Source organism: Notolepis coatsorum (assembly GCF_963971535.1).
Source record: "Notolepis coatsorum genome assembly, chromosome: 5".
Taxonomy (NCBI): Eukaryota; Metazoa; Chordata; class Actinopteri; order Aulopiformes; family Paralepididae; genus Notolepis; species Notolepis coatsorum.
In genome coordinates this window covers 121,005,905-121,018,208 of record NC_140169.1, presented here as the reverse complement: position 1 = coordinate 121,018,208, position 12,304 = coordinate 121,005,905, and positions in this window count along the sequence as shown.

The following is a 12,304-nucleotide window of genomic DNA, read 5'->3' as shown; positions in this document are numbered from 1 at the left end:
GAGTATGAATGAGTGCTTGTATGTTGTGTGTCTAGGTGTATGCAAGTGTGAAGCTGGGGTATCAGCAAGAGCAGGAGGGATCTACTAAGAGTGTGTTCAGTATTTTCTTGAAGGCAGTCAGTGAAGTAAGAGCTGTAAGTTTAAGGGTGTCTTGAAAGGCGTTCCAGTCATACGCTGCTGCAAAGTGGAGTTTCGGCCAAAGGTGGTCTTGGATCTTGGGATGTTTAATTTGATGAGTTTGCTTGATCTTGTGCCATAAGTGCTAAGAGAAAGGTGGAGGTACCAATGTAAATGGAGTGGAACCAATATTGGAGTCGGTGGGTGTGGAGGGAGGGCCAGTCAAGCAGTTTGTAAAGGTCACAGTGATGTGTATTAAAGGGTGCATTGGTGGCAAAGCGGATGGCAGAATGGTGAAGAGTGTCCAATTTATGTAGAGCCGTCTTTTAAGCCATTTTGTAAATTACATCACCATAGTCCAGGATGGGCAAGACAGTCATCTTTACAAGGGTGAGTTTTGCGGAGCGTGTGAATGAAGCTTTATTATGGAAGAGAAATGCCAGTCTGGCTTTCACTTTAATAATGCAGGACCTCTTTAGAGTGTCTTTATTCGGCATGCAACGACATGGGACATGCAATGGGCGGCACACACACAGGAATACACACACACACATGCATTGTCTTTTTCTCAGGGTTGCCGATGCGATTGAGATCTGCGCTTAACCCATCCCGTCGTCCTTCCCCCCAAGGGCAGCCGGGAGCAGACAGGGTGTCGGCAAGGTACCGCGCCCGGGGACCAATCCAAGTGCTCCTCCCCGTCTTCGTCAAGGACGCGACAGCGTCAGTGATCTGTTGTGCATGTTTTTCCATTGGGTTTATCTTATCGGGGGGAAACCCTTGCAAGCACGGGGAGAACATGCAAACTCCACACAGAAAGGCCTGGGAGATACCCCACCTGGGTACCTGGCAACGCGGAAACCTGGTCCCCAAACGGGAATCAAACCCTGGACCTTCTTGCTGTGAGGCGACAGTGTTAACCAATACACCACCGTGCCGCACCTTCTTTAGACTGAAGACTGTTAATGTGAACGGAGAAAGAAAGGGAAGAGTCCAGCCAAAGCCCTAGATATTTGTAGGACTTGACAAACTCCAGTTCAGTGTCATTAGCGCAAAGGATCTTGGGGGGGCTGGGGGTTTTCTTTTTTGCGATCGAATAAGATGCATTTGGTCTTCTTAGTGTTAAGCCGAAGGTGGAGGTTATGAAAGGACTGCTGGATGGAAGTGAGACTGTCTTGAAGAGTGGAGGCCGTGGAATGGAGAGAAGGGCCAGAAGCATACAGGATGGTGTCATCAGCATAAAGGTGGATCCGAGAGCTGCCTGCAGCCTTCGCCACATCATTAATATAAATGGAGAACAGGGTAGGACCCAAGATTGAGCCCTGAGGCATCCCTTTAGTGATGGCAAGTGGCTCAGACTATTCAGGATATTCTCTGTCTTGACCTGTTGGATCCGGTTAGTAAGGTAGCTGGCAAACCAGTTGCAGCAGGTGGGGGATAACGTTTAAACCAATGCTGGAGAGCCTACCCAGAAGGGTCTTGTGGTCAACTGAATCGAATGCCTTGGCTAAGTCTATAATTTCTTATTTAATTTGATTCATGGGGGTTTTCCTTAATTACAGATTGACATGTGACTGTATGTAGGCCTAATACACTAGAGATATGATTAATCATTTTGACAGTCAAACATCTGCTTCTTGTGTAAAGTGCAGGATTTAAAACTATTCATTGTTTCATGCTTTCTGGGAGGGTAGTTCAACACCTATTATGGTCACAAGCAGTGTGATTTATGGGGGATGGTTTTCCTTAAAGATTGATTATAACACAAGAAAGGGCATCTAGATTAGAAGAAAGCATCTTGATTAAATTATTAGACAACCATAAATAATGTTTGTAGACATTTTTATGAACTCCTGTGGCTTGGAGAACCACTGGTATAGACTATTATGCAACATTCTGTACCAAATCCTCTAAGGTCTTATCAGATGAATGTCCTTGCTGGCTATTGTGTAGTATTTTAAATTGAGTCATTGGCATGAGCGTTTTGGGAACCCCTAGTAATCCCTCAGACTGTTATAAAAAGGAAGTTGTTACTAGAGCATGACCCGCTGTTTGAGAGGCAAGGGTTTAACCCAGAGAAATAGCACTCCTGCTGCTAAAACCATTTAAGTGAATGGGGGAGGTGGGGTGTGTGAGTGGGTGTGGTGTTTTACCCTCCATGAATGTCCTGGCCTGGTTTAAATGAAGATGATGATGGGGAGGAATGAGGAAAAAGCTATAGAAGCCACCAGAGAGAACCCCTCCCACCCCCTCTATGAGGAGCTAGCCATTCAGCCAAAGACTCATCCCCCCTGACACACCACAAACCGCCTGGGCTGGTCCGGAAGCCATCAGGCTCTCTAACCAAGGGCTCGGACGTCCGGCTCTGTGGTCAGGAGAACTATCATACTCGGGACGTGAGAACTCGAGACTCATATCCACGTGCACTCACTGGACTATTTTTGTACTTTTTATATTGTATTTGTATTTATATTTTATATTGTATCTATAGTGTATATAGATACTGGACTGTATAGGACTGTGAAGCTCTGTATCCACCCTCATGCTGCTTTGACACCTGAATTTCCCCAAGGGGATTAATAAAGGATAATCTTATCTTATCTCTTATATTATCTTGAATACACACAAAAAATAACATTTTAGGATGATCTTTTGTGGGTTGCATGCTAAAGATGTTGAGACTGGTTCAAGGCCCCCATTAGTTCCTCTGTGCATGTGACTGTTGCAGTGCAGCTGACATGTGGCCACATTACAGGCTACAGCCCTTTTTGCATTATATGAGAGGACATATGAGTGGATAGAATTCATCCTATGGGAAATCTATGGAATTGTCTCATCTTCCACTGTGAGAAACACATCTTCTCACCTCCCCTGCGGTAAGATTAATGAATTACTGGCCACACAATGGATTTCATATTTAAAGGAGAACTACACCCAATTTAAGAATTCATACATATTATTCCTATGGTCTAACACAGTCCAAAAATATTAGTTACAACAAAAAACTAGAATGCTAAAACTCAAGCATAACTTGTGATGTCATCAAGTATAAAGTCTGAAGTTGCTCCATAGACAATGAATTGGGTAAGATGGTAAAGGGGGATGTTCTGTGTATATGGATACATTTTCAGTTTCTGAAGTGAAAACACAGAATAAAGCTAATTTGAGTATAACAATTCAAATATTCTGTGTCCACAAAATCAGTTTTCCATTCATTGTTTATGGAGCAGCTCTTGACTTTATACCTGATGAGATCACACGTTTGAGTCTTATTTCTCTGGTTTCTGGCTTTGTCAGAGTGTAACTCACCATTCACAAACATTGATTGAACTTTCCTGGGCCATGGAAATAACATATTGGAATTCTTAATTTGGGTGATGTTCCCCTTTAATTCAGCAGGTGGTGCTATTGTTTAATATTTGATTAGCAATAGTTGCAGCTTAATAAAACGTACTCCTACTCATTATTTATGTAATTAAATTCATATGTTGTGTGTGTGTGTGTTACTTTAAAAGCTAGTCTACAGGTTTTACCATCGAAGCTCAACCTTTCCATCTGGTTCCCTGGCAGTCATAGCCCACACTGCTGGGGAGGAGGAGGAGTGCACATGTGACCCCCATTTCCATCAGGGGAGTTGATGTGGACATGGTGGAGGTGTACAAATACCTCGGTGTGCACATCGACAACAAACTGAACGGGTCAAAACATGCAGAGGCACTATACAAGAAGGGCCAGAGCCGACTCTACTTCCTCAGAAGGCTGAGATCCTTCAATGTCTGTACAAGGATGTTCTATGAGTCGGTGGTGGCGGGCGCCTTCTTGTACGCTGTGACCTGCTGGGGCAGCAGACTGAGAGCAGTGGACACAACCAGGCTGGATAAGCTGGTCAGGAAGGCCAGCAGCGTGGTTGGGGTGGAGCTGGACTCTCTAGCGAGGGTGGCGGAGAGGAGGAGCCTTGCTAAGCTCCAGGCCATCAGGGAAAACCCCACCCACCCACTATACACAGACTTGGCTGACAGGAGGAGCATGTTCAGTGCTAGGCTCACACTACCCAAATGCAGCACTGAACGGCACAGGAAGTCCTTCATCCCAACAGCCATCAGACTATACAATGCATCACTGTGCCTCACTGCATCACTGAGCACAGAGCGGCAGCTCAATAGTGGCAGGAGGCCGCGACTAGCGGCCTCCAGGCTCCAAAACAGGGGGCAGCGACGGCTGCCAGACATTGACCTTGGATTAATAGGAACCCAAGGAGGACAATACACCTGAAGCATACTGCACCTTATGTGACACTGTGAATACTGTGAATATATATTTCATTTAGTTAGATAGTTAAATTATATTGACCAAATTGTTTACACTGCTGTGTTGTTTTTTACTACCTGTACCCCCCCCCTTCCCCCATGCTCAGTATATTTTTACTGTATTTATTTCTGTATATTTTATTTCATTTTTATTCTATTTTACTCTACTCTTATCCTAGGCAACTTGATTGATTGTGTTATTATTCTAATTCGTGACCTGTCCTGTCTAAATGTTTAAATGTTGAGCGATTTGCAGTGTCAAATTTCCCACGGCCACGGGATAATAAAAGTATTTCTATTCTATTCTATACACCATGGTCACAAACAGACAACAGAAACCATGTCTCACATACTCAATGGCTGTCATACAAAGGGCTCTACATTTGTAGGCATGATAGGATCATGGATCTGATTGCAGACAGTGTCAGTTCCACACTCGGGTCACCTGCAACATATAAGCTGTATAAGCACACCAGTGTGAAGCCATATTATGTTCAATCTGTGTAGGGACAATTCACTGTTCTCGGATATTTCAGCAAACACCCCAGATGTTGTTGTTGTTAATGAGAATAACAGAGAGGTTCTCATCCTGGAAGTTGGCTGTACGTTATACGTCTAGAGGCAGCCTTTACAACCAAAATGTTAAAGTATCAACTGTTAGAGCATACCATATCACAACTCGGCTACAACTGTAAACTTTTAGTCTTCATATTTGGAAGCCTGGGTCATGTTCATAAGTTGGGTGTTAGAGGCCTTCAGATGGCCGGTCTTCCGAAGAGAAGAGCCAAACAATTAGCAAGATATTGCTCAGTGTCAGCAATTATTGGCAGCCGCGCAATTTGGAGAAGACGCTGCTATCTGTATCCATGAGGTGTGTGTTGCTTGTCAGGTTCATCACCCATGTGTGTGTGTAACTTTGGTTGCCATTGTCAATTTGGGCATATCAGAATAACCCACAATGTACAAGTGCACTGATAATATTTGTGTCCTTTAAACATTGTCTTTATGTGGACATAAATAAAGATTCTAAATGTGTGTGTGTGTGTGTGTGTGTGTGCGCATCAACTGTGCAAGTATACATTTAAGACAGTGGAAGACACAAAATGATTTAGTAGCCTAGTAACTATAGTAGCAACCAGGACATATAACAAGATAAGAAAATCTATAATTTGATTCATGGGGGACGGGTTTCCTTAAAAGATTGACTATAATTGGCTTATAGTTGAATGAACTAAACAGGAGAGTGTGAATATTAGATATCTAGTTTACAACCATTTAATCAAGTTTACATAATTTAGTTGTCATCATTATGAATTTAGTTGATTCAACAAAAAACAATGAAAAATGTTTACTTGAACATGCAAGATGATATAATTTATGATATTTTACAGTGCAATATAAACATATGACTGTATGTAGGCCTAATAAACTAGAGATTTTTAGGCCATTTTGACAGTCTGCTTCTTGTGTAAAGTGCAGGATTTAAAATTATTCACTGTTTCATGCCTTCTGGGAGGGTAGTTCAACATCTATTATGGTCACAAGCAGTGTGATTTATGGGGGATGGTTTTCCTTAAAGATTGATTATAACACAAGAAAGGGCATCCAAAAGCTGCAATACTGTACATCCAAAACAGCGCTGCCAGGATCCTGATGAGAGTCCGTAAACACGAGCACATAACCCCCATCCTCCACTCACTACATTGGCTCCCCGTCTCATCCCGGATCAACTACAAAATCCTGCTGCTCACCCATAACTGCATAAATGGACACGCACCCCATACCTTCAGGAACTCATCACTCCACAATCCTCCACACGTACCCTCAGATCTGCAGGTAGCCTGCTCCTTCGGGTCCCCAGTACCCGGCTCTGCACCATGGGTGACCGAGCCTTCTGCTCGGCTGCACCACGCCTGTGGAACAGCCTCCCCATCCGCTGAGGGCACCACAGAGCCTGGACTCTTTTAAAGCAGGTCTGAAAACCTATCTGTTTCAAAAGGCCTTTGATTGCTAGCTTTTTCTTTTTTCTTGTGATTTAAATTTTTCTTGTGCTGTTGTCTTTAATTTTCTGTTTATACTATGTTTTTAACTATGTTCTATTTTTATTTAATTTTTATTATGTATTTAATTTTTATTATTATTAATAATTATTAAAAAAAAATATGTTTTAACCCTGTAGCACTTTGGGATCCTAGTGAACGAAAAGTGCAATACAAATACAATTTATTATTATTATTATTAAAGCAATCAAAACAATCAAAACTCATAAAAAACTATGTACTGTTACGTTCTGGACACCGACCTCGGTCGGTGACCACCCACATTCCTGGCATATGTCACTGGGCTTGTCACCTGTCATTTCCCTGTCAATTAGTGCTGTCACTTAGGGGTGGTTCCTGATTGGCTGTCACGGGGGTGTGTGTGGAATGTTGGTATTTTGTCTCTATGTAACATACCTCTCTTCTGCTTGTCCATTGTCAGGTCTTCACTAATTGCGTTCGGGGATAACGCGGACGGTTCTACTCTGAACCTCCAATAAGCTCCCATTTACCTTATTTTACACTTGTGCTATTAGCACTTGTTCTCTCTTAGAATTTACTCTGTGTTCTTACTATTAAAGTCGAACCTGTTCAAGAGTAAACACTCTCTGTCTCTGTGATTGCCTTCACCCATTGGAATTCACCTACCTGCATTCTGACAGAAGACCTGACCATCAGAATTCCATGGAGGCCATCATGGAGATGCTCCGGACGCAGGGAGCAGCCCAGACACGGATGGAGGAACATCAGCAGCTGGTCAGCGCCGAGTTAATCCGACTCAATGGGGTCGTCGGATCATCCCAAGCGGTGGCGCAGTCGGCGTTGGCCACAGCCCGACAAGCCCAAGAAGGAGTGGCTGGTGTTCAGTCGGCGGCGGGAGAAGCAGCGCTCCACGCAGAGGAGAGTCGGGGGGTGTTCGGGGTCCAGGAGCGGTCCCGCGAACCACATCTGCAGGCGCCCGCTCGCTATGACGGATCACCGGATGGTTGTCGGGAATTCATCACCCAGTGTCTACTCGTTTTCCGGCTGCAACCACGATAATTTCCATCGGAGACAGCGCAGGTAGCGTATATTATCACACTGCTCACCGGTCAAGCTCTCTCCTGGGCTACGGCGGAATTAGAGGCAGGGGCGATAATCTGCGACAGTCTGGACGCCTTTACCCGGGAATTGAGAAGAGTATTCGATACTTCCCGGGTACTCTCGATCTTCGAGGCTGGTGGTCGTCTTCTCGACTGCCGGCAGGGCCTCCGCACGGTCGCAGCTTATGCTATCAATTTTCGGATCTTGGCTCGGGAGACAGCTTGGGCGGAGAACGTCTGCGTGGTTCTGTTCGTCAGGGGACTCTCAGCGCGGATGCGAGATGCTCTCTCCGCGCGTGAGATCCCAGAGCAGCTGGAAGTGCTGATCAACACCACCATCAAGATGGATAATCGGCACCGGGAGAGGGAGAAGGAGCATGTCAACAACACCCAGCCCCAGGTATGTTTTCCTTCTGCTCCTGGTGTTGATAATTCCATGCATTACACGAGTGGGCCACTGGGTGATGAATCCATGCAGCTTGGAGCGCTGTCGCTCTTGGACGACGAGAGGCAGCGCTTCATCAAAGAGCGACGCTGCTTCCGGTGCGGCCGCACCGGTCACCGCTTCGGCAGCTGTCGGGTCCAGGCTGTATCGGCTCGGCGCCAATCGGGGATGGAAGGTGCACCGTCGGGCTTCGAAAAGGCGCCAGCAGGTGGGCTCATTCCTGCCAAAACCACGGATTCTCGTACATTTTTTGAGGTGGCGATCAACTGTGGGGGTGACATTAGGGGAACTAAGGCTCTCATTGACTCAGGGGCGGCGGGCAATTTTATTCACGTGGGATTGGTGAAGGAGTGGGGAACCCCAGTGGAGGATTTAGCGGTTCCCTTACCAGTTTATGCCCTGGACGGTCGGCCTCTGGGCAGTGGGAGCGTCACCCAGCGCACAGTTCCCTTACACATCCGGGTGGAGGGTGGGGAGTGGGAATGGGTTACATTTTTTGTCATCTTTTCCCCCTATTCTGTCATGGTGTTGGGTCATCCCTGGTTGTCGTCATGTGTTCGTGTCATTAATTGGAGCACGGGCGAACTCTCAACGGCGGCCGACGTCAAGTCGATCGTCAGCGGGAGTTTGCCCAAACCCTTGTCTCCCCCCCCCTCTTCTCTTTTGTCTCCTCCCTCTTTCTCCAGGATGGTGGGGAGCGTGGCAGATTCTGATCTACCCTCTAATCCCGATTTAATAGGGGTGCCTGAGATCTATTGGGACCTGGCGGACGTTTTTAGCAAGACGCGTGCTAAAGCACTTCCGCCTCATAGATCATACGACTGTCCCATTAATCTTCTACCCGGTACCTCCCCGCCTCGCGGGCGAATGTTCTCTCTCTCACGCCCCGAAACCTTGGCCATGAACACCTACATAGAGGAGGCATTGCTTGCGGGGCACATACGCCCTTCCACTTCCCCTGCCGGCGCTGGCTTCTTTTTTGTTGATAAAAAGGATGGGGATCAGTGCCCATGCATTGATTATAGGGGATTGAATGACGTTTCCATCAAGAACCGATATCCTTTACCCCTCATGGACACGGCCTTTGAGTGCTTACAGGGGGCACAGGTCTTTTCTAAACTTGACTTACGTAATGCATACAACCTGGTCAGGATTAGAGAGGGAGACGAGTGGAAGACTGCATTTAACACACCCAATGGGCACTATGAGTATTTGGTCATGCCCTTTGGTTTGGCTAATGCTCCGGCAGTCTTCCAAGCCCTGGTTAACGACGTGCTGCGAGACTTGATTGGGGTGTCGGTGTTTGTCTACTTAGATGATATCCTGATTTTTTCTCGCGATATGGTGCAACACCAAATGCACGTTCGGGAGGTGCTAGACCGTCTCCTCAAGCATCAACTATTCGTTAAGGCTGAGAAGTGTGTGTTTCACACGGACACCGTGTCCTTCCTGGGCTTTGTGTTGACGAAGGGCGATCTGCGCATGGATCCAGCCAAGGTGAGTGCAGTTTTGGACTGGCCACGGCCTTCGTCGCTCAAGGGGTTACAACGGTTTTTGGGCTTTGCAAATTTTTACAGGCGCTTTATTCGCAATTTTAGCGCCTTAGCCAATCCCTTAACAGCTCTCACTAAGGCCTCTCTCCCTGGCTTTGAATGGTCGCCTAGGGCTGAGTCGGCCTTCTGCGATCTTAAACGTCGTTTTACATCCGCTCCTGTATTGATCCGCCATGACGCGGAGGTTCCGTTCATTGTGGAGGTGGATGCCTCTGACGTCGCGGTGGGGGGGGTGCTCTCTCAGAGATGCTTAAAGGATGGGAAAGTGCACCCGTGTGCTTTTTTTTCTCGCCGTCTGTCACCAGCCGAGCGTAATTACGACGTGGGTAATCGGGAGTTATTGGCGATCAAATTGGCACTGGAGGAGTGGAGACATTGGTTGGAGGGGGCGGCACATCCTTTCATTATTTGGACTGATCATAAGAACTTGGCTTACATCCAAGGGGCTAAACGCCTTAACGCTCGCCAGGCCAGGTGGACGTTGTTCTTCACACGATTTCGATATACCATCTCCTATAGACCCGGCTCCAAGAATATCAAACCTGACGCGTTGTCGCGCCAGTTTGATCTTCCTGGGCGGGAGGAGCAGCCCCATCCCATTATTCCACCGGCCTTGATTTTGGCACCCGTGTCTTGGGGCATAGAGAAGGTGGTACGGTCGGCGCTAACGCGGGAGCCCGATCCTGGTGGGGGTCCTCCGGGACGGTCGTATGTTCCCAAGGTGGCACGCTCACGCTTGCTACAGTGGGCACATGCGTCATCCCTCACCAGCCACCCAGGGGCAACCAGGACCCTGGAATTTATCCGTAGGAGGTTCTGGTGGCCGACAGTGGAGGGGGATACGCGTTCCTTTGTGGCGGCCTGTCCGGTGTGCGCACGTAGTAAGACCTCTCGACGGGCACTGGCGGGTCTCCTCCGACCACTCCCTATTCCTAAACGACCCTGGTCACACATATCTCTGGACTTTATTTCTGGTCTTCCCCTTTCGGACGGATTCACCACCATCTTGGTGGTGGTGGATCGGTTCTCTAAGGCGGCTCACTTTGTCCCTCTCCCCAAGCTTCCTTCGGCCCGGGAGACTGCTGATTTAATTATACAGCATGTCTTTCGGGTCCACGGGCTGCCAGTAGATATCGTGTCGGACCGGGGTCCTCAGTTCGCCTCCAGGTTCTGGAAGGCGTTTGCCGCCGGCCTCGGCGCCTCTGTCAGTCTGTCGTCTGGGTTCCATCCACAGTCGAACGGGCAGACGGAGAGGGTCAACCAGGATTTGGAGGGGGTCTTGAGGTGTTACGTTGCCGGTAGTCCGGCAACGTGGAGTAGGAGGTTGGCTTGGGCTGAGTACACGCATAATACCCTTCTCTCCTCTTCTACCGGTATGTCTCCCTTTCAGTGCCAGTATGGTTTTCAACCTCCTCTGTTTCCCGAGCAGGAGCAGGAGGCGGAGGTGCCCTCGGCCCAGGCACATGTGGCTCGCTGTCGCAGGACGTGGAAACAGGTTCGGAAGGCGCTACAGAAGGTTTCGGTTAGTACCCAACGGCAGGCTAACCGTAAGCGTCGTCCGGCTCCAGTTTACCGTCCAGGGCAGCGGGTTTGGCTTTCCACCCGGGATCTCCCTCTCCGGGTGGAATCCAAGAAGCTGGCTCCTCGCTTTATAGGACCATTTAAAGTGATTCATCGGGTTAATCCAGTGGCTTACAAGCTACGACTTCTGAGCTCTATGAGGGTTCATCCGACGTTTCATGTGTCCCTGTTGAAGCCATTCCTCTCATCGCCCTTGGCCCCGCCACTGCCTGTGGTTCCTCCGCCCCGGTTTATTGGCGGTCAACCCATTTACACGGTGCGGAGGATACTGGGTTGTAGGCGGAGGGGTAGGGGGTTTCAGTTCTTGGTGGATTGGGAGGGGTACGGGATAGAAGAGCGTTCTTGGGTGCCTCAAAGGGATATTTTAGATCCCAGCCTGATCGTTGATTTCCGGCGGCTGAATCCCGAGGCTCCTAGGTGAACGTCTGGTGCCGTTCGTCGGGGGAGGGTACTGTTACGTTCTGGACACCGACCTCGGTCGGTGACCACCCACATTCCTGGCATATGTCACTGGGCTTGTCACCTGTCATTTCCCTGTCAATTAGTGCTGTCACTTAGGGGTGGTTCCTGATTGGCTGTCACGGGGGTGTGTGTGGAATGTTGGTATTTTGTCTCTATGTAACATACCTCTCTTCTGCTTGTCCATTGTCAGGTCTTCACTAATTGCGTTCGGGGATAACGCGGACGGTTCTACTCTGGACCTCCAATAAGCTCCCATTTACCTTATTTTACACTTGTGCTATTAGCACTTGTTCTCTCTTAGAATTTACTCTGTGTTCTTACTATTAAAGTCGAACCTGTTCAAGAGTAAACACTCTCTGTCTCTGTGATTGCCTTCACCCATTGGAATTCACCTACCTGCATTCTGACAATGTACAATTAAAATGTAGGCCTACTAGAATAAAGAAATATGTGAACAGAGGTCACATTGCAACTTTGTAATCAAATTCTATGTTGAAATTGTAAAGACTAACTAAAAAAAAATGAATCGCGCTAAATATTTAAAATAAAGATACATAGCCTGAGATAACTCAGTATAAACTTTAAAAAAATAGCAGCAGTTTTATTTTGATCTCATGTGATAAAGGTCAACTGTGACCATTTAATTGAGAAAATAATTATGAATCAGCTGGTGAAGCTGACAATGAATATAAACTCCATATCCCATGGTTCTTTGTTGCGT